The following is a 22,915-nucleotide window of genomic DNA, read 5'->3' as shown; positions in this document are numbered from 1 at the left end:
GTAGTTCCTCAGAAAGGTAAATAAATGATTTACCATGTAATAAAAATATTCCATCCCTAAGTATATACACAAAAGAATTACAGACTGTGCCCATTTGTAACCATGTAAGATGATGTATGTTAACTAAACTTATGGTGGTGATCGCTTTGCAACATACACTTCTAGTAAATCATTATATTTTACACCTTAAATTATAATGGGCTGAGGAAACATCTGTAATTAGATAGCGGTATTAGTGAATTCACTCAGTCATGTCTGACTCTTTGTGACCCCACGGACTGTAGCCTACCAGGCTCCTCCGTCGATGGGATTTTTCCAGGCAAGAATACATGGGTTGCCATTTCCTTCTCCAGGAGATCTTCCTGACCCAGGGATTGAACCCAGGTATCCCGCATTGTAGGCAGATGCTTTAGCGTCTGAATCATCAGCAAAGGTAGTGCTGATGGTTGCACAGACTTGTGAATGTAATAAAAAACACTTGAATTGCACACTTTAAAATGCTGACTTTGATGGTATGTGAATTATATCACAATTTAGTAAAAACAAAACAAAACAATTTCAACTGAGGAAACCTGGGTGATACTGATGCCAATTCCGTTGCATTTTACTTAAGGTGATAGTTCAGCCACTAGGAAAATTAGAAACATGCTGACCTTTCTCCCCTGAGGCATGAAGTTTCCCAAGATTTTGAAGCTCTTCCACCATGTTTTGAATTCTTTATTTTCTGGAAAGCTTGTAGTAAGTGAAACAATTAGATGTAAACAGAGAAAACAGGTAAAGGGGGGCAGAAAAGAAAAGAAATGCTGCTGTCAGATTCCTTCCTTTTTTTTTTTTTTCAGATTCCTTCTTTAGGTAAATTAATCTAATTCATCCTTTGTTAAAAATCTTTATTCAGTTAAGTTAAATTTAAGATTATCCTCTTAATGATCTGTAATCATTGATCTCTCTCCCTCTTTGCCACACTCACACACACATACACACACATTCAAACACACCACACACAGGAAATAATTTTTTGAATTTTAGTGCTGAATTTAAGGTAAATCATTTTTTCTGAAATATTATGTCTTTATATCCTGAATAATGGGTCTGAAACTTACATGAATGGCTTTCCTTTGAGTTGCCTAGTGACCTTATCCTTGAGGTTTGCCCAATACATGTATTTATTAATATATTTGTTTTAAATTTCTGCAGAAGCCAACTTGAAGACCCAGATTCCAGTGTATGTGCTTTACTGTAGAGGAAGGGTACTGTGGTGGGAAGACCCACAGAGAAGGGAGACAGGAAAAAGGGGGCTAAAGAGGTTGTACTGCCTTGCCTGACAGCTGCCATGTGACACTGCTGGAGATGTGGGGAAGCAGGATTTCAGGCTATTCCAGCTGGGAGGTGAGGAGGCTGGGTTTCTTACTCTCCAATTCTCCATCCCTCAGTGAGCTGTTTCTAAGAACACTAAATCTTAAACTCTGGCTTGCATGTCCCTGCAGAAAGAAAAACAAATCAAGCAGAGTTGCAGGAGTCTACTGTGTAGAAGGGTTTCCCAGGTGTTGCTAGTGGTAAAGAACCCGCCTTTTAATGAAGGAAACGCAAGAGATGCAGGTTGGATCCCTGGATCAAGAAGATCCCCTGGAGGAATAAATTACAACCCAACAATATTCTTGCCTGAAAGAGACCATGGAAAAAGGAGCCTGGTGAGTCACAAAGAGTTTTACATGAGTGAAGGGACAGGATGCAGACTTGTAGAAAGATGAATGCCAGGGATATATAAGTAGGACACCGACAGCATCCACTGAGTACATCCTTAAATTCATTAATCTACATGATTCTCCATCAAAAAAGACAATACATCAAAGAATAGATGTCACACTTACCCTGAAATACAGTAGAGGAAAAAATATAAATACATGTAAAGATTCCTGGTCAAACTAGTCATCCCAGTGGGACTGTATTAGTAGTGCCCACTTTCAATCTCAAATTTGTCCCATTTTGGAAAATAAATTTCAAGTTTATATATTATATATGTAAACTATAAATCAAAAGCAAGAATAAGGCATCAAACATATAAATCATATATATCACTACAAGTAAAGTTTGAAGTCATTAAAATAATCCATACAATTTAAATCACTTTTGAGCCCTCAGAATCTCACCTGGGGAACAAAATAATGCAGAAGCAGAGATGAGTATACTGCAGTACAGAAATAGATAAAGGTTTTGCTCCAAACAGGTACAGGCAGGTGTCACAGATGCTACTCACTCCCTTCCAGGCCATCACAATACAGTAAACATTGCAATAAAGAAAGTAGTAATTTGTTCTGCTTTTCCAGTGCATCTAAAAATTATGTTTACACTGCATTGTAGTCTATTAAATATGAAATAGCATTACGTCTAAAAAAGCAATGTATGTGACTTAATTAAAAATATTTTATTGCTAAAATTTTCTGTTCATCACCTCAGCCTTCAGTGACACATAATCCTTTTGCATAATAGCATTAAAGATCCCTGCCCACAGAGCATTATAACAAATATAAGAATAATGAAAAGTTTAAATATTGTGAGAATTGCCAAAATGTGACCCAGAGACAGGAAGTGAGCAAACACTGTTGAGGAAATGGCCCAAACAGACTTGTTAAATGCAGAGTTATGATGCACTTTCAATTTGTGAAAGATTCAGTATCTTCCAAGCACACTAAAGTGAGGTATTATATTCAAGTTCTTCAACAAATGATTTCAGTAAATTTATTAGTAGTAACTAACTTAATGCTCCTTATAGTACTGTCATGGAATTGAGAAAGACTTTCTACTTTCCATAGCTGATGTTGTAGTGTGTCCTTCAATTTCAGTAGGGCTGGGACTTGTACACACATGGGCAGTTTGGTTCCTGGGGCCTTGTTTTTAAGCCCACACTGTAAATTCATAAAATTAACATGTAAATGCAATTAAAACATTGAGTTTTAGCTTACAGCATGTCTATGAGTAAGTCATGGACATGTATTATTATTATCAAAAATAGTATTATTAACTTCAGTCTTCTATATTGGCTCGGTGGCAAAGAAAATACCTGGAATGCAGGAGATATGGGTTTTATTCCTGAGTTAGAAAGATCCCCTGGAGAAGGAAATGGCAACTCACTCCAGTACTCTTGCCTGGGAAAACCCATGGATAGAGGAGCCTGGTGTGCTACAGTCTGTGGGGTCACAAAGAGTCAGATAGGACGTAGGGGCTAAACAACAAGACATATACCTATATAATCAATGAAGCTCATTTATCTATAAATTAATTAATCAATTAATTATTACCTGTATTGTTAACAATTTTTCATATTAACTGCATGAACCTAGGTTAAGTAGATGATATTTTAGGCTAGAGAGTTGCTTTTACATTTATTTATTTATTTATTTAAAAATTTCCAGGACTTTTCTCCTTCACTTTCTTATTTCCATTTAATAATTTCTCATGTTTTCCTTATGTCTGTCGAAAATTTAGATATTCAAATGAATGCATTGACCTCGGAAAAAATAACAGGTGAGTATAAAAAATGATCAAAAGTTTAAAGAAGCAGCAGATCAGAAAGAACCTAGAATTTCAGTTTCTTAGTGATTTACACTTGAGCAAGTCCATAATATTAACTAAGAAATGTCCATGAAATATTCAACTTATCAAAACAGAGAGGGTAGTTTGGTAGTGTCAGGCACTCTGCTGAGCTATCAAGTGTCAGATTGGCCAATGAAAGCAACATTCCAGAATGAAATAATTAAATTATTAAAAAGATTAAATAATTAAAATCACTCACTGAAGTGGAACAGACACGTCTAAAACCTAAAGAGCTTCTGTGTATCTCTATAGCCTGGCGTACTTGTTAATGGCCAGGGAAACCTCCCCAGACCTGGGGCTCCTGTCACCAATGTGGAGCTCCAAATAAAAGAGTTCCTGAAGTTTTCTGAATCCTGGGAGAGGTGAGGAGTAGAAAATACTGGGTACTGAGTCAGAGTGGGAAATATTGTTCACAGGATGCCCCCCAAAATTTGCCCCATAAATTCGTCTCAACAGAAGCACCTGAAGAAGACCTCTGCCCTAAACCTGAGATAGAGAGGCCCCCAAAAGAAGTGAAGGTTTTAAACTCCTGGAAGGCAGAGCTTCAACTTATTTACAAAACAGAAATAGACTCAAAGACATGGGAAACAAACATGATTAATAAAGGAAATAATAGGGTAATGGCGCAGCGCTGGCTGCAAGGTGCTGGGGAGGTGACTGCACTGCACTAGAGCAACTGTGAGGAGACACCCCACGTCCAAGGGCAGAGAAGCCCCAGCAAGTGGGTAGGCACAGGAGCAGTGGCTGTGCTGTGCTGGAGCGATTTTGAGGAGACACTCCATGTCCAAGGGCAAAGGGGAGGCCCAGCAAGATGGTAGCAGGGGCAAAATCATGTTCAGAATAAAACCCCATACCCGCCAGAGACACTCAGGGGCTCAAATAAACATTGTGTCCACCAGGACACAGAGACCCCCACAAACACTGAGACAGAACTGAGTTTGAGTGTCTCCTGCAGAGGTATGGATCAGCACTGGACTGCCATAGGGGCAGAGTCTCTGGGTGCAGCAGTACTGGGTATGGCATTAGTCCTCTTGGAGGAGATAGCCATTAACTGGACCAGAGAGCCACCAGAACTTACATTGGACTGGGGAAACAGACTCTTTGAGGGCACAAACAGAATTTTGTGCACACCAGGACCCAGGAGAAAGGAGAGTGGCCTCCACAAGAGACTGACCAAGATGTGCGCGTGAGTTTCCTAGAGTTTCCTGCAGAGGCACGGGTCTGTGGTGTCCTGTTGCAGGGTTGGGAGGAAAAAAGTCACCATTATCTTCATTACCTCCACCATAGTTTGGCCCCAGGTAAATAACAGGGAGGGAAAAAAGCCCCACCCATCAGCAGGAAATTGGATTAAAAATTTACTGAGCATGGCACCGCCTATCAGAATAAGACCCAGTTTTCCCGTCAATCCCTCTCTCCCATCAGGAAACTTCCATAAGCCTCTTATCTTTCTCCAACAGAGGGCATACAGACTGAAAATCACAATCACAGAAAACTAACCAATCTGATCACATGGACCACAACCTTGTGTAACTCAATGAAACTATGAGCCATGCTGTGTAGTGCTATTCAAGACAGACAGGTAATGGTGGAGAGTTCTGACAAAATGTGGTCCACTGGGGAAGGGAATGGCAAATCACTTCAGTATTCTTGCCTTGAGAACCCCATGAACAGAATGAAAAGGAAAAAAGATAGGACATTGAAAGATGAGCTCCCCAGGTCGGTAGGTGCTCAATATGCTGCTGGAGATCAGCAGAGAAATAATACCAGAAAGAATAAAGAGACAGATCCAAAGCAAAATCATCATGCAGTTTTGGATGTGACTGGTGATGGAAGTAAAGTCCAATGCTGTAAACAGCAGGATTGCACAGGAACCTGGAACGTTCAGTCCATGAATCAAGGCAAATTGGAAGTGGTCAAACAGGAGATGGAAAGAGTGACCATCGACAGTTTAGGAATCAGCTACCTAATATGGAACGGAATGGGTGAATTTAACACAGATGACCATTACATCTACTATTACAGGCAGGAATCCTTTAGAAGAAATGGAGTAGCCCTCATAGTCAACAAAAGAGTCTGAAATGCAGTGCTTGGATGCAATCTGAAAAATGACAGAATGATCTCTGTTCTTTTCTAAGACAAACCATTAAATATCACAGTAACCCAAGTCTATTCCCTGACTGGAGAAGAAGCTGAAGTTAAACGGTTGTAAGAAGGCATATAAGACCTTCTAGAACCCCCAAAAAATGTCCTTTTCATTACAGGGGACTGGGATGCATAAGTAGGAAGTCATGAAATAGCTGGAGTAACAGAAAATTTGGCCTTGGAGTAAAGAATGAAGCAGGGCAAAGGCTAATAAAGTTTTACCAAGAGAACACACTGGTCATAGCAAACACTCTTCTTCCAACAACACAAGAGAAGACTCTACACTTATACATCACGAGATGGTCAATACTGAAATCAGATTGATTATATTCTTTGCAGCCAAAGATGGAGAAGTTCTATACAGTCAGCAAAAACAAGACTGGGAGTTGACTGTGGATCAGATGATGAACTCCTTATTGCCAAATTCAGACACAAATTAAAGAAAGTAGGGAAAACGACTAGACCATTCAGGTATGACCTAAACCAAATCCCTTATGATTATACAGTGGAAGTGAGCAATAGATTCAAGGGATCAGATCTGATACACAGACTGCCTGAAGAACTATGGACAGAGGTTTGTGAGATTCTGCAGGAGAAAAGGATCAAGACAATCTGCAAGAAAAAGGAGTGCAAAAAGGCAAAACGATTGTCTGAGGAGGCCTTATAAATTGCTGAGAAAATAAGAAAAGTCAAAGGCAAAGGAGAAAAGGAAACATATACCCATTTGAATGCAGAGATTCAAAGAATAGCAAGGAGAGAAAAGAAAGCCTCCCTCAGTGATCAATGCAAAGAAATAGAGGAAAACAATAGAATGGGAGATCCCTTCAAGAAAAGTAGATATACCAAGGGAATATTTCATGCAAATATGGGCACAACAAAGGACAGGAATGGTATGGACCTAACTGAAGCAGGCGGTATTAAGAAGAGGTGGGAAGAATACACAGAAGATCTATACAGAAAAGATTTTCATGACCCAGATGACCACAATGGTGTGATCACTCACATAGAACCACACATCCTGGAAAAGGAAGTCAAATGGGCCTTAGAAAGCATCAGTATAAACAAAGCTAGTGGAGGTGACAAGTTCCTGTTGATCTATTTCAAATCATAAATGATGATGCTGTCAAAGTGCTACACTCTATATTCCAGCAAATTTGGAAAACTCAGCAGTGGCCACAGGACTGGAAAGTGTAAATTTTCATTCCAATCCCAAAGAAACACAATGCCACAGAATGCTCAAAATACAGCATAATTGACTTATCTCAAACTCTAGCAAAGTAATGCTCAAAATTCTCCAAGTCAGGCTTCAACAATACATGAACCATGAACTTTCAGATGTTCAAGCTGGAATTAGAAAATGCAGACAAACCTGAGATCAATTTGTCAACATCCGTTAGATCATGGAAAAGGAAAGAGACTTCCAAAAAATATCTACATCTGCTTTATTGACTATGCCAAGGCCTTTGACTGTGTGGATCACAACAAACTTAGAAAAATTATTCAGGAGATGTGAAATGAGGTTACAAGACCACCTGACATGCCTCCTGAGAAATCTTTATGCTGGTAAGGAAGAAACGGTTAGAACTAGACATGGAACAACAGTTCAGTTCCGTTCAGTTCCTCAGTCGTGTCTGACGTTCTGCGACCCCAAGAATCACAACACACCAGGCCTCCCTGTCCATCACCATCTCCAGGAGTTCATGCAAACTCATGTCCATCGAATCAGTGATGCCATCTAGCCATCTCATCCTCTGTCATTCCCTTTTCCTCCAGCCCCCAATCCCTCCCAGTATCAGAGTCTTTTCCAATGAGTCAACTCTTCACATGAGGTGGCCAAAGTACTGGAGTTTCAGCTTTAGCATCATTACTTCCAAAGAACAGCCAGGACTGAGCTCCTTTAGAATGGACTTGTTGGATGTCCTTGAGTCCAAGGGACTCTCAAGAGTGTTCCCCAACACCACAGTTCAAAAGCAGCAATTCTTCTGTGCTCAGGTTTCTTCACAGTCCAACTCTCACATTCATACATGACCACTGGAAAAATCATAGCCTTGACTAGATGGAAATTTGTTGGCAAAGTAATGTCTCTACTTTTCAATCTTCTCTCTAGCTTGGTCATAAATTTTCATCCAAGGAGTAAGCGTTCTAATTTCATGGATGCAGTCACCGTCTGCAGTGATTTTGGAGCCCCCCCAAAAATAAAGTCTTGCGCTCTTTCCACTGTTTCCCCATCTATTTCCCCATCTATTTCCCATGAAGTGATGGAGCCAGATGCCATGACCTTCACTTTCTGAATGTTGAGCTTTAAGCCAAAATTTTCACACTCCTCTTTCACTTTCGTCAAGAGATTTTTTAGTTTCTCTTCAATTTGCCATAAGGGTGGTGTCATCTGCATATCTGAGGTTATTGATATTTTTCCCAGGAAACTTGATCCCAGCTTGTGCTTCTTCCAGCCCACCGTTTTTCATGATGTACTCTGCATATAAGTTAAATAAGCAGGGTGACAATATACAACCTTGACATAATACTTTTGCTATATGGAATCAGTCTGTTGTTCCATGTCCAGTTCTAACACTTGCTTCCTGGCCTGCATACAGGTTTCTCAAAAGGCAGGTCAGGTGGCCTGGTATTCCCATCTCTTTCAGAATTTTCCACAGTTTCTTGTGATCTACACAGTCAAAGGCCTTGGCATAGTCAATAAAGCAGAAATAGATGTTTTTCTGGAACTCTCTTGCTTTTTCCATGATCCAGCAGATGTTGGCAATTTGATCTCTGGTTCCTCTGCCTTTTCTAAAACCAGCTTGAACATCTGGAATTTTACAGTTCACATATTGCTGAAGCTTGGCTTGGGTAATTTTGAGCATTACTTTACCAGCATGTGAGATAAGTGCAATTGAGCATTCTTTGGCATTGCCTTACTTTGGGATTGAAATGAAAACTGACCTTTTCCAGTCTGTGGCCACTGCTGAGTTTTCCACATTTGCTGGCATATTGAGTGCAGCACTTTCACAGCATCATCTTTCAGGATTTGAAATAGCTCCAGTGGAATTCCATCACCTCCACCAGCTTTGTTTGTAGTGATGCTTTCTAAGGCCCACTTGACTTCACCTTCCAGGATGCCTGGCTCTAGGTGAGTGATCATACAATTGTGATTATCTTGGTCGTGAAGATTTTTTTTGTACAGTTTTTCTGTGTATTCTTGCCACCTCTTCTTAATATCTTCTGGTTCTGTTAGGTCCACACCAATTCTGTCCTTTATGGAACCCATCTTTGCATGAAATATTCCCATGGTATCTCTAGTTTTCCTGAACAGATCTCTAGTCTTTCCCATTCTGTTGTTTGTCTTTATTGCTTTGCATTGATCGCTGAGGAAGGCTTTCTGATCTCTTCTTGCTATTCTTTCGATCTCTGCATTCAAATGCTTGTATTTTTCCTTTTCTCCTTTGCTTTTCACTTATCTTCTTTCCACAGCTATTTGTAAGGCTTCTTCAGACAGCCATTTTGCTTTTTTGCATTTCTTTTCCATGGGGATGGTCTTGATCTCTGTCTCCTGTATAATGTCACGAACTCCAGTCCATTGTTTATCAGTCACTCTATCAGATCTAGGCCCTTAAATCTATTTCTCACTTCCACTGTATAATCATAAGGGATTTGATTTAAGTTATACCTGAATGGTCTAGTGGCTTTCCCTCCTTTCTTCAATTTAAGTCTGAATTTGGCAATTAGGAGCTCATGATCTGTGCCACAGTCAGCTCCCAGTCTTGATTTTGCTGACTGGATGGAGCTTCTCCATCTTTGGCCGCAAAGAATATAATCAATCTAATTTCCCTGTTGACCATCTGGTGATATTCGTGTATAGAGTCTTCTCTTGTGTTTTGGAAGAGGGTGTTTACTCTGATCAGTGCATTTTCTTGGCAAAACTCTATTAGCCTTGCCCTGCTTCATTCCATATTTCAAGGCCAAATTTGCCTGTTACTTCAGGTGTTTCTTGACTTCGTACTTTTTCATTCCAGTCCCCTATAATGAAAAAGACATCTTTTTGGGGTGTTAGTTCTAAAAGGTCTTGTAGGTCTTCATAGAACAGTTCAACTTCAGCTTCTTCAGCATTACTGGTATGGGCATAGGCTTGGATTACTGTGATATTGAATGGTTTGCTTGGAAATGAACAGAGATCATTCTGTCGTTTTTGAGATTATATCCAAGTACTGCATTTTGGACTCTTTTTTGACCATGATGGCTACTCCATTTCTTCTAAGGGATAGCTGCCTGCAATAGTGGAAATAATGGTTTTCTGAGTTAAATTCACTCATTCCAGTCCATTTTAGTTTGCTGATTCCTAGAATGTCAACCTTTACTCTTGCCATATTCTGTTTGACCACTTCCAATTTGCCTTGATCCATGGACCTAACATTCCAGGTTCCTATGCAATATTGCTGTTTATAGCATCAGACCTTGCTTCTATCACCAGTCATATCCATAACTGGGTATTGTTTTTGCTTTGGCTCCATCCCTTCATTCTTCCTGGAGTTATTTCTCCACTGATCTCCAGTAGCTTATTGGGCACCTACTGACCTGGGGAGTTCCTCTTTTGGTATCCTATTATTTTGCCTTTTCATACTGTTCATGGGGTTCTCAAAGCAAGAATACTGAAGTGGTTTGCCATTCCCTTCTCCAGTGGACCACATTCTGTCAGAAGTCTAACAGAATGGTTCCAAATAGGGAAAGGAGTATGTCATGATTGCATATTGTCACCCTGTTTATTTAACATATATGCAGAGTACATCATGAGAAATGCAGGGCTGAATGAAGCTAAAGCTGTAATCAAGATTTCAGGCAGAAATATCAATAACCTCAGATATTCAGAAGACACCACTCTTATGACAGAAAACAAAGAACTAAAAATCCTCCTTATGAAAGTGAAAGAGGAGCATGAAAGAGCTGGATTAAAACTCAACATTCAGAAACCTAAAATCATGGCATCTTGGCCCATCACTTCATGGCATACAGATGGGGAAACAATGGAAACAGTGACATACTTTGTTTTGGGGGGCTCCGATATCACTGCAGATGATGACTATAGCCATGATATTAAAAGACGCTTGCTCCTTGGAGGAAAAGTTATGATCAACCTACACAGCATAATAAAATGCAGAGACATTACTTTGTCAACAAAAGTCCATCTATTCAAACTTTGTTTTTTCCAGTAGTCATGTATGCATGTGAGATTTGGACTATAAAGAAATGAGTGCCAAAGTACTGATGGTTTTGAACTGTGGTATTGGAGGAGCCTCTTGAGAGTCCCTTGGACTTTAAGGAGATCCAGCCAATCCATCATAAAGGAAATCAGTCCTGAATATTCATTAGCAGGACTGATGTTGAAACAAACTACAGTACTTCAGTCACCTGATGGGATGAACTGACTCATTTGAAAAGACCCTCATGCTGGGAAAGATTGAAGGTGAGAGTATAAGGTCTGGACAGATGATGAGATGGTTGGATATCATCACTGACTCAATGGGATAATGTCTACTCCGGGAGTTGGTATTTGACAGGGAGGCCTGGTGTGCTGCAGTCCATGGGGTCACAAAGAGTGGGACATGACTGAACTGAACTGGGAAATAAATTATAAGTTTAGGTTTAACATCCATACTCCTATATACAAAATAGGCAAACAGTAAAGACTTACTATATAGAACAGGGTATTATACTCAGTATCTTTTAATAACATATAGTGGAAAAAAAAATCTGAAAACAAATGTATTTAATTGAATCAGTTTGTTGTACACTGAGAAACTTACACAATATTGTAAATTAACTATGCTTCTATTAAAAAGAAAGTGAAAAGTTATTAATGTGCATATATAAAGACCATCATCAGTTCAGAGCTGGATTCCTCAACTGACTTCAGCTCTCTTCAGAGCCTGCAGGGCACCGACTGTGCACTGAGTTAGGTGTGGGGAGTACAGTCTTCCTATGAGCCTTTCTGGGAAAAGTCTGTAATTACCTATGGCTGAACCTGAAAGATCTCACAAAGACTTAAAACTAGGTGGAAACCTCTTTTCAGATAGTTTTGCTTTAAATATATATATATATATATATATATATATTATAATTGGAGACTAATTACTTTACAATATTGCAGATATGTTTGCCATTCATCCACATGAATCAACCATGGGTGTACATATGTGCCCCTATCCTGACCCCTCCTCCCACCTCCCTCTGTGCCCCATCCCTCTGGGTTGTCCCAGAGCACTGGTTTTGAGGGCCCTGCTTCATGCATCAAACTTGCATCAGTCATCTATTTTAGGTATGGTAGTATACATATTTCAAATCTATTCTCTCAAATCATCCCACCCTTGTCTTCTCCCACAGAATCCAAAAGTCTATTCTTTACATCTGTGTCTCTTTTGCTGTCTTGCATATAGGATCATCATTACCATCTTTTAAAATACCATTATATGTGTGTTAATATACTGTATTGGTATTTCTCTTTCTAACTTACTTCACTCTGTAAAATAGGCTCCAGTTTCATCCATCTCATTATAACTAACTCAAATGCATTCTTTTTTATAAATAGCTTTTAATATCTGTTTGATCACTCACCAAGATCTTTAGAATAATGTTATACAAAATGTTTTTATGTTTATTTTTAAAATTTAATTATATATATATATATATATATATATTATTTTACAATACTGTATTGGTTTTGCCATACATCAACATGAATCTGCCACTAGTGTACATAAGTTCCCATTCCTGAACCCCCCTCCCACCTCCCTCCCCATGCCATCCCTCTGAGTCATCCCAGCGCACCAGCCCCAAGCATCCTGTATCCTGTATCGAACCTAGACTGGTGATTCGTTTCTTATATGATATCATACACATTTCAATGCCATTCTCCCAAATCACCCCACCCTCTCCCTCTTCCAGAGAGTCAAAAATCTGTTCTGTACATTTGTGTCTCTTTTTCTGTCTCGCATACAGGGTTATTGTTACCATCTTTCTAAATTCCATATATATGTGTTAGTATACTGTATTGGTGTTTTTCTTTCTGGCTTACTTCATTCTGTATAATCGGCTCCAGTTTCATCCATCTCATTAGAACTGATTCAAACGTGTTCTTTTTGATGGTTGAGTAATACTCCATTGTGTATATGTACCACAGCTTTCTTATCCATTCATCTGCTGATGGACATCTAGGTTGCTTCCATGTCCTGGCTATTATAAACAGTGCTGCCATGAACATTGGGGTACATGTGTTTCTTTCAATTCTAGTTTCCTTGGTATGTGTGCCCAGCAGTGGGATTGCTGGGTCATAAGGCAGTTCTATTTCCAGTATTTTAAGGAATCTCCACACTGTTATCCATAGTGGCTGTACTAGTTTGCATTCCCACCAACAGTTTAAGAGGGTTCCCATTTCTCCACACCCTCTCTAGCATTTATTGCTTGTAGACTTTTGGATCACAACCATTCTGACTGGTGTGAAATGGTACATCATTGTGGCCTTATATTAACTTGTTATGCTCACAGACTCTATGATTGTGAATATAAGGCCAGTGAAACATGAAAAAAAATAATGTCTCTTTGAATTTATATGGCTGCTGAGAATACCTGAATGAACTTTGAATGCTCTGCAGGTTTATTAATAGGAAAATATGGAAATAAAAATGCAAGCAATTTGGTCTTACACGGCCACAGGAAAATCAATTGTGCTGTAAATATTATCATCTTATATTTAGAGGAGATGGGAACTGGATGTCACATGGTTCTTGTTGATGGCTTCCTATAGGCTAGGTTTCTGGTTCCACCTCGTTATGAGAATCAATGGTTATCCAGCACTAAAATTTGCATAATTAAATGATAGAAGAGTAGCAGAGGAGCTGGTCTTAGGGATGATGGAATCATAGAGAGAAAGAAATAACACCTTTGGGACACAGACTCCACATCACTTGTCTATACCCCTACTGCTAGACATGAGTTTCTATGGCATCAGACACATATATGAATTAGGCAATTGCCACTGGTGTGCATTGCAAACCCTGAGCTACATGTCCATTTTGCTCTGATAAGACCTGAATCTCAGTGGAAAATATACTTCATATACTACAAAAATAATAAATAGGCTCTTCATAATGTAAAATTTAACATAAGCTTCTGTATTGCACCACAGTGCTTAATTCAAAAATTCAAAGGCCCTTGAAGGCAGGTGCTATTTCTCCTTTTACCCAGGAAGAAATAGGGGCTTAGAGATAAATTAGCAGTTCCAAGCTCCAAGCAGAATCCACGGGGCACCGAGGGAACACTTTTATAAATATGAAAACGGTGAACCAGCTTCATTTGAACTTGAAATACCCCAAAGAGAGTTACATCTTGCATTTTTTTTTCCATTACTGGATAAAATGAACCACAATAAAACCTTGACTACTGCACTATTTTTTATTTAAGAACTGTAAGTATGGTAAAAGTTAATAGTTTCCTAAAAAACAAGAATATTTCTTACTGTAAATATTCACCACTTTATTTCATATGACAAGGTTATCACAAGTTTTTTGTTCTTTATAATAATGATTATCATCTTGGATTTTCCTCTTAGCATGTATATGTGTATGTGTTTGTCACTTAGTCGTGTATGACTCTTTGTGATCCCATGAAGTGTATCCCACCAGGCTCCTCTGTCCATGGGATTCTTCAGGCAAGAATACTGGAGTTAATGGAGAGGATGATCATTTCTTTCTCCATATATATATATATATATATATATATATATATAAAATATCTTAGCATTAGAATAATGAATTTTCCATAGGTGAAAGTTATAACCCAATCATCTTGGAAGAGCAAAATATATTCTACTGGCTAGTGTTATTAGGTATAGTCTAAATGGGAGTGATTATATTTTATTTGAATAAGTATATTTTATACATAGCAAACATATATATTTGAAGGCAAAAGTAACCCAGACTCGGAGTACCCCAGCTATTGGGTACTCTTGATGAGAAGTGGTGAGTTGAAGACTGTTTCCAGGTGCTTTTTCTTTGTCTACTGCCAGTTACCTGAGTGATCTCAGTTTTAGCAAACGTATCTGGGTTCATGAAATGACATGTGATTTGTGACTTTTCAGTATGCATATAGCTTCGATTTTGAAAGTTTAAAAAGTAAATGTTGCTAAATAAAATACTTTGTTAAAAAGGTTGTCAATGATAGTTTGGCAAATTCTAAAGAAAAATATGAGATTCACTGAGAGGAAAATCTATCAGCTGTTTGGTACTTAGTAAATTATTCGATAGATAGATAGAGATTATTTTTTAACCTGAATATAGACAGTGAATGTCTCAATTTAATTTCCCCAAATTCATATATTTGAACCTAGAATATTGGTCTCATTTTAAAGTTTCTATATTAATAGATTTATCATTAAAATTCATTAAAATAACTATAATTATTAAAATTATGTTCCAACGTTTTTAGTTAGAAATGAATAATTAATATGAGCAACAAGTTCACCATACCAGTGATAGACCACATGGAAGAAGGTGAGATCATCCTTTCCTGGGGGACCACATTATCACTGTTCTAACAACACCTGTCCAGATTGTGTGTCCTGTAGACCTCTCTTCTGAGATCTAGAATGCTGTGTCTAAGGGCATGCTTGTTAGCTACACTTGAGTAGCTTACATATTTTTTATATAAAATATAACCTTCAGTTCAGTTCAGTTCAGTAGTTCAGTCATGTTCAACTCTGCGACCCCATGAATTGCAGCATGCCAAGCCTCCCTGTCCATCACCAACTCCCAGAGTTCACCCAAACTCATGTCCATCGAGTCAGTGATGCCATGGAGCCATCTCATCCTCTGTCATCCCCTTCTCCTCCTGCCCTCAATCCCTCCCAGCATCAGAGTCTTTTCAAATGAGTCACCTCTTCACATGACGTGGCCAAAGTATTGGAGTTTCACCTTTAGCATCAGTCTTTCCAAAGAACACCTAGGACTGATCTTCTTAGGAGTTCCAATATGGTCCCTCCCAACCTATTTTTGTGGTCTGCATTTCAGTAGACAGACCTTATCTTTCTCATTTTAGTGAACAGAGCTAACCATACAGGTACTAATTCCAGACACCTGCAGTGACTCATGTCTCATCATTCACATGACCAGTCTGCTCAGCTGTCATTCACTGGCTTACCTATCATCCTATATCTAAACCTGTAACTCTTTCCATGCCTTGAAACTTCAAGCTCTTTCACCTTACAGTTTTCAGTATGAAATTATCTCGAATTGTTTATTTCCATTCTCAGTAAGTTTGGCCTATTCTCATCCTTTATAATTCCGAGAAGTTTTTCCATAAAGAGATACCCTTAAGCCACCCAAATCAATATTAATTTCCTGTTCCTCCTTCAGCACTGTTATTCGTCTTTACAACATCCTGTTATTTTTCCCCTTTAGCATTGTGCTTGGAGAAGACAATGGCAACCCACTCCAGTACTCTTGCCTGGCAAATCCCATGGACGGAGGAGCCTGGTAGGCTGCAGTTCATGGGGTCTTGAAGAGTAGGGCACGACTGAGCGACTTCATTTTCATTTTTCACTTGCATGCGTTGGAGAAGGAAATGACAACCCACTCCATTGTATTTGCCTTCAGAATCCCAGGGACGGGAGGGCCTGATGGGCTCCCGTCTATGGGGTTGCAGAGTCCGACCTGACTGAAGCGACTTAGCAGCAGCAGCAGCAGCAGCAGCAGCATTGTGCTTAGTTGCTAAGTCGTTTCCAACTCTCTGTAAACCCAGGGACTGTAGCCTGCCAGGTTCCTCTGTCCATGGGTTTCTCCAGGCAAGAATATTCAAGTGTGTGGCCACTCTTTTCTACAGGAGATCTTTCTAATCCAGGAATCAAACCCAGGTCTCCCACATTGCTGGTAAATCCTTTACCTTCTGAACCACTAGGGAAGCCTATTTAGCAGTAAGCATAGTTAAATTATAAATGTATTCATTCACTTGATATTTCCCCAAAGCATAAAAGCCAGTTCTCTGAAAATAAATGATGGTATATATAAATGGAAATTATCATTAAATTGCATATAAATTACACTTAAATTATTTATAAATATAAATTATATTTGCATATATACTTATGAATATATACAATTGGTCTGTTTCTTTGAAGACTCCTAATAAAATAGCCATATTCAAAACTTGTTGACTTGGAGTTTCAAGCTCACCTTAAGGTTTTACTCATACTGTAAAAGCTGTGGAAAAAGGATCTGTTTCCCAAGAAAAAAAAAAGAACAAGAGAAATATTTTGGCTGAAAGGAAATGAACTTCTTAACCATCACACCATGGAATGAAATGGCTCCAGAGGCTGCCTGGAGTTCATAATCATATTGTTTATGTGCCAACCAACTGTTTAGTGGAAGGTCAATGCAGGTAGCCTGACTCTGGATGCCCAGCCTCTGAAGCAGAGGTGCAGTAAATGAGACAGAACATGGCACAGCAGATACTTGTAGGCTGAGCCTTCAAGCACACTGTGTGTGCTTAAATGTTCTTCAGGATGATCTGGCCGTGTGTGCTGGTTTCCTATGACAAACATTAAAAGTAATTTATTAATCCATCCCACATTCTAACATATGAGAATAGCAGTGATACATCAAATTCAAATGTAACACTTTCCATGATATGACTATTAGAGTTTTGGCAACATTTAATCATTTTATTCATGAATTAGAATATAAAGATGTAGTAGTACATATACACAGCATTATTTAAGGAGTTCTAATACTTTTGTAAACACTTTTATAGTACTTATAATTCATTTTTAGATGTTAGAGAAGGTGACAAAGAATTGCTGGCAGGGATGTATTTTCCCCCATGGGGAAAATATTAAAGTACCAATATTAAAATTTAATTTTTTCTGTCATACCTTGTAAAGCAAGTGGCAAAGATGGATCTTTTCTTTTTGCAAATAAAGATACAAAAATACAGTAAAGTTCAAGTTCCTTATCCAATGTGAACCAGTATATCAGTTCAGAAGCTGAGGAACAAAGGACACATTTCCCCCACCCCCCAACCCCCCAAAAAAAGTCTGGTGTTCCCTAAGTCATTCAATCACAAGAGCAAGGAAAATGACTACAACAGGCTGGGAAACCAACGGCAGCGATGTTACATAAAGACAGTGTCTTGAGCCCGTCATTTTCATAGATGTGCTTGAACTGGCAACTGGGCTGCTCCACACAGACAGGTGACATCTGTTCATAATGATTTTACCTGTTCAAGTGAATTAAGCAAGTAGCTCTTATTGTCCATTGTGTCAAAATCTAAGCTCTACATTAGTAATTATTTGATGGGAAAGACAAATGGAACCTGAAAGTCATAGTTCTTTTACAGGCACTAGTTCCATCTACCTCATTGGAAAACATATGCACATCTTGGACTGATTTACAAGAGCAATTAAAATAATCTACAAAAGTAAAAACTTACAGAAATAAGTCAGGGTATACTACATGAATTGGACTTTCCATTTAATTTGACTCTTTCTGTAATTAATAAGTCATGGCAAGAGTGAACAGAAAGAGTTCTGGAAAATCTTTTGCTGAAGTAGCTTAACGATTTACCGAAATGAAGGTATTCTAGACATGGCTGTCTCCGTTAGCAGGATACAAACCTGACTGCCATAAAGAGAATGGGCAGTGCTGGTCCAGGTGCACAGCTTTTAAATGTCACAAGGATAATGGAGTGACAGTCATAATAAAAGAATAAAATAACACCATATTCAGCAATAGGGATGGATCTAGATGTTATAATACAGAAGGAAGGAAGTCAGAGAGAGAAAGACAAACATCATATGATAACTATACTTGGAACCTAAACATATATGATACATATGAGCTTATTTACAAAACATAAAAAGACTCAAACACAAAAAACAAGTTTATGGTTACCAAAGAGGAAGATGGAGGATAAATTAGAAGTTTGGGATTAAGACATATGCACTACTATATATAAAAGAGATAGCCAACAAGGACCTACTGTATAGCACAGGGAACTATGCTCAATATCTTGTAATAATCTAAAATGGAAGATAATGTAAGAAAAGAATATATATAATTATACTCATATGTTTAATTGACACTTTGCTATATATCTGAAACTAACACAACATTGTAAATCACCTATACTTCAATTTAAAAATGTTTTAAAAAGATAATAGAATCAATTCTGAGGAGAGTTGAGTAGCTCTGGAGGTGTTCTATGTAAGTACTTTTTTTTCTGACATTGAAAAACAAAGATTAGGGAAACTTATCCCATTTCTTTTTTCATTCTTATGTTGAATGACTTTTTTCAATTCCAGAAACATAGTTTTGGTCCTCTGTGCATTTTGTTTTGTTTTGCTTTTTTTCTATTATGCTATTTTTGAAACTAATGAAATTTCACAAATAATTTATGCTCTCAGCCAACTGTTTAATATTTATAGCATGAACTAGCCCTATGTTTAGTTTTTTCTTGTTATTTCTAATAAGGGGTAGCATTTGGGAAGACACCAGGCTAAAAGAACCAACGATGTTCAGGCAAGCAGGTGGACTAAGGGATAGAGAATAGACTGAATAATAAGCTCAGAGTCTCCACATCAATGGAGGAAGATGCAGACGACAGCTCACGCAATCCACAGTGGAGGACATCCCCAGCAGTAGCATGTCTCTTTAGAGAACCTTTGGTTGTGCACCAGGGTCAGGATTGTGGGGAAGAGGGGTGGCAAAAGTAAAGAAGTTTGAAACTATTATGGGACGGAAAGCAGCTTCTTGAACCCAGCCTAGACATGGCACTTAAGCATAGACAAAGGAAACAGAATACTGGTGGTCTGGTATCAAGAGAAGACAGAAGGTCAAATGTAGAAACTGATCTTCACTAGTCCTGTCACTTGTGTACATCTCTGTAAATGAACCAAAGCCAGGCCAGGGGCAATATATTATTTCTCAGTCACCTCAGAATTTGTGGCAAAGTTGTTATTACAGGAGATGCTGGTAGGGCAAAGCTCAGGGGCTGACGTAAGAACTGTTTAATCATGCTCCAGACATTTTACTGAGATAAGGCAATTGAATGCTTTAATTTAAAATCAGGATTATTTGGGGACCATTTTGGGAATATGGCAGTAACCACCAGCAGAATTGAAAAGAGAAATGTTTCAGTTTTTTCTAGCGACTAGGACTGTGTTCATTAAGAGGTAATATGTAAAACTGATAAAATGCAAAGAAAAATTTTTCACAGATTGTTGTGATCCACACAGTCAAAGACTCTGGCAGAGTCAATAAAGTAGAAATATATGTTTTTTCTGGAACTTTGTTGCTTTTTTGATGAACCAGTGGATGTTGGCAATTTTATCTCTGGATCTTTTGCCTTTTTTAAATCCAGGTTGAACATCTGGACCTTCATGGTTCATATACTGTTGAAGCCTGGCTGCAGAATTTTGAGCATTACTTTGCTAGAGTGTGAGATGAGTGCAATTGTGTGGTAGTTTAAACATCCTTTGGCATTGCCTTTCTTTGGGATTGGAATGAAACTGAACTTTTTCAGTCCTGAAGCCACTGCTGAGATTCCCAAACTTGCTGGCATGTAGAACTTTAACAGCATCATCTTTTAGGATTTGAAATAGCTCAACTGGAATTCCATCATCTCCACCAGCTTTTTTCATAGTGATGCTTCCTAATGTCCACTTGGCTTCCCATTCCAGGATGTCTGGTTCTAGGTGAATGATCACTAAAAACTGAGGAAGACGGGTATGACAGTTATCTAAAAGAAGTATAATGTGATCTAACCAGCACCAAGGCAACAAGTTAATGTGGATCCTGAATAAGAGGACTTTACCTACTTAGAGAAATCAGGGCACTGGTGGATCTATCAAATCTTTCTCAACTATTTTGAGGATTTTTCAAGTTTCTTCTTTGGCTTAATTACTTGCAAAAAATGTGTTATAACTAATTCTAGGTTAATTTATTGGTCATTATTCCCCTTGGAGAAGAAAACGGCAACTCATCCCAGTATTCTTGCCTGGGGAATTCCATAGACAGGGAGCCTGGTGGGCTACAGTCTATAGGGTCGCAATGAGTTGTAAAGGACTAAGTGACTGAGCACATTATTGCCCTAATTTGGATAAAAATATTCATAATCTGAACATCGGACATAAGTCTCTAGCGTTGAGTCTGTTGAGAGACAGCAGACACTGGCATACATTATTCCAAGTTTCACACATTTTACCGGTGATTATTACCTTTGTAGCTCCTCCTCTTTGTGTTAGCCTAATGTGCAATTCAAATATGAAGATTTAGTTCCTTTTCAGCAACCTACTGAGAAACTTAAACTCCTTAAGCTTAGCCCAGGTACTTACTTTACTCAATGTGCTGTATTGTCTTCTGTTGAATTTAAAAAGCGAAGGAGTCGGTCGTTTTATCAACAAAATGAGTTTGTTTTGGAATACCTGATAATTTCAGTTCTGGACATACTATGGAGAATAGTACACGAGTCTGGAGAAGAGAGGAGAGGGACTTGCTCTTATCAAGGAAAGGAGGAAACTGGAGAGGACTGTGGGGATTTTCATTGGCTGCAGGCATTGAGTGGCTTTTGACTGGGTCAGAGGAAATCATTCTTCCTACTGGGCTCTGTAGGCTGTGGTGAGTGGTGTATTAATGAGAGCCCCCTTCTCTCCCAACACACACTGGACTTCCTAACTCTATTTAAATGAATTTTCCTTTATTCATTTTCAAGCTTTCTTCAGAAAATGGAGTATTTCCATGGTGTTTTGTTTTTTTTTTTTTAATTCTACTTTACCAGGATATAAATGCAGATAAAAAGGGAATGATGAACATTTTATTGGTTTTAGTTTAATGGTTACTGAATCAGTGCAGTATTTCTCGAGTGTGCACAGAACCCAAGTAGAGTTCATGACTAAAAGCTTTTCCTTGAGAAACCAATAAGATAAGCTCAGGCAAGCAATCAATCAAGGGTATATGAGAAGCATATATCAGAACATACTCAGGGCAGCATCCCTTGATGACTTGATCCAGTAAGTTTAGCCACTAATGGATTCCAAACAGCAAGGGTTCTTTTTTCAGGGTCTACCTCCATTCAAATTCAAGGCTGGGACTAAACTGATGGCTACTGGTTATTACTCGTCCTATAGATGCTAGGTTAACTTGATAATATTTTAAGGAAGTATTTGCCATCAAAATTATATTGATTACAAGGGGAGAAAATACCTGTCCCATCTTATTTCATTTCTAAGAATACATGTAGACTACAAATTTTAGGCCTGCAGTTAATTTTGCACCACTTTCAAAGCTCACCCTGCCCATCCACCTATTCCTCTCTGAGCTCTTCTCCTTCCTCAATTCTGATGCAGGATTCTGTCATGACTTTACAAGTCATATGTTGGAAGTGTTGTAGTCCCTAAATGTAAAAAGGTCTGTGTTCTTAATCTATCACTCAAAGAAGAGCTTCTCACTACTCTGAAATCCTGATTATGTAACTAGTTGTGAAAACAAATAAACTTCCATTGTATCAAGTCATTGTGTTTTAGTGTTTGCCTGTTAAGTGCTAACAAATTCCTAACTAATTCACTGAAATACTACTTCCTCACCAAGGGAACAACACAAATTACAATGCTGTAGTTAACTATGTAGGTGGTGGGAATATTAATGTGTGCAGGTGTTATACAAAGTCATTAAAGCCATAGAAGTTTGCTTTTTGTTTTTTACTGGATATTTGTCTTACTTTTCATGGAGCTGCCATATCTGCTTAGATTTTTCAGTTATAAATGTATTATGACTGGTGGACCCAGATGTAGTCTCCAAGTATATTTATTCACAACAAGTAAGCTCTGTGGCTATTTTGTTTCCTAAATTTTACAAATAATCATGCAAAATTATTCACAGTTACCCTCTAACTGGTATCTCAGGAGTATCTAAATTTAGGAGGATTGGTTACTTGGAGATATATATATATATATATGTGTGTGTGTGTGTGTGTGTGTGTGTGTGTGTGTGTACATATGTGTGTATAAAAGTACACAGCTACATTACAAACTTATGTATATAAGTACACATTACATTCTAGTGATGCTTTATGGCCTATATTGTCCGACTAACCAGAAAATAAATAAAAGAAACCAATACATTATTTATTCTTAGTGATTCCCCAGTCC

This window comes from Budorcas taxicolor, chromosome 4 (assembly GCF_023091745.1).
Source record: "Budorcas taxicolor isolate Tak-1 chromosome 4, Takin1.1, whole genome shotgun sequence".
Lineage (NCBI taxonomy): Eukaryota > Metazoa > Chordata > Mammalia > Artiodactyla > Bovidae > Budorcas > Budorcas taxicolor.
This window is presented reverse-complemented; position numbering follows the sequence as displayed.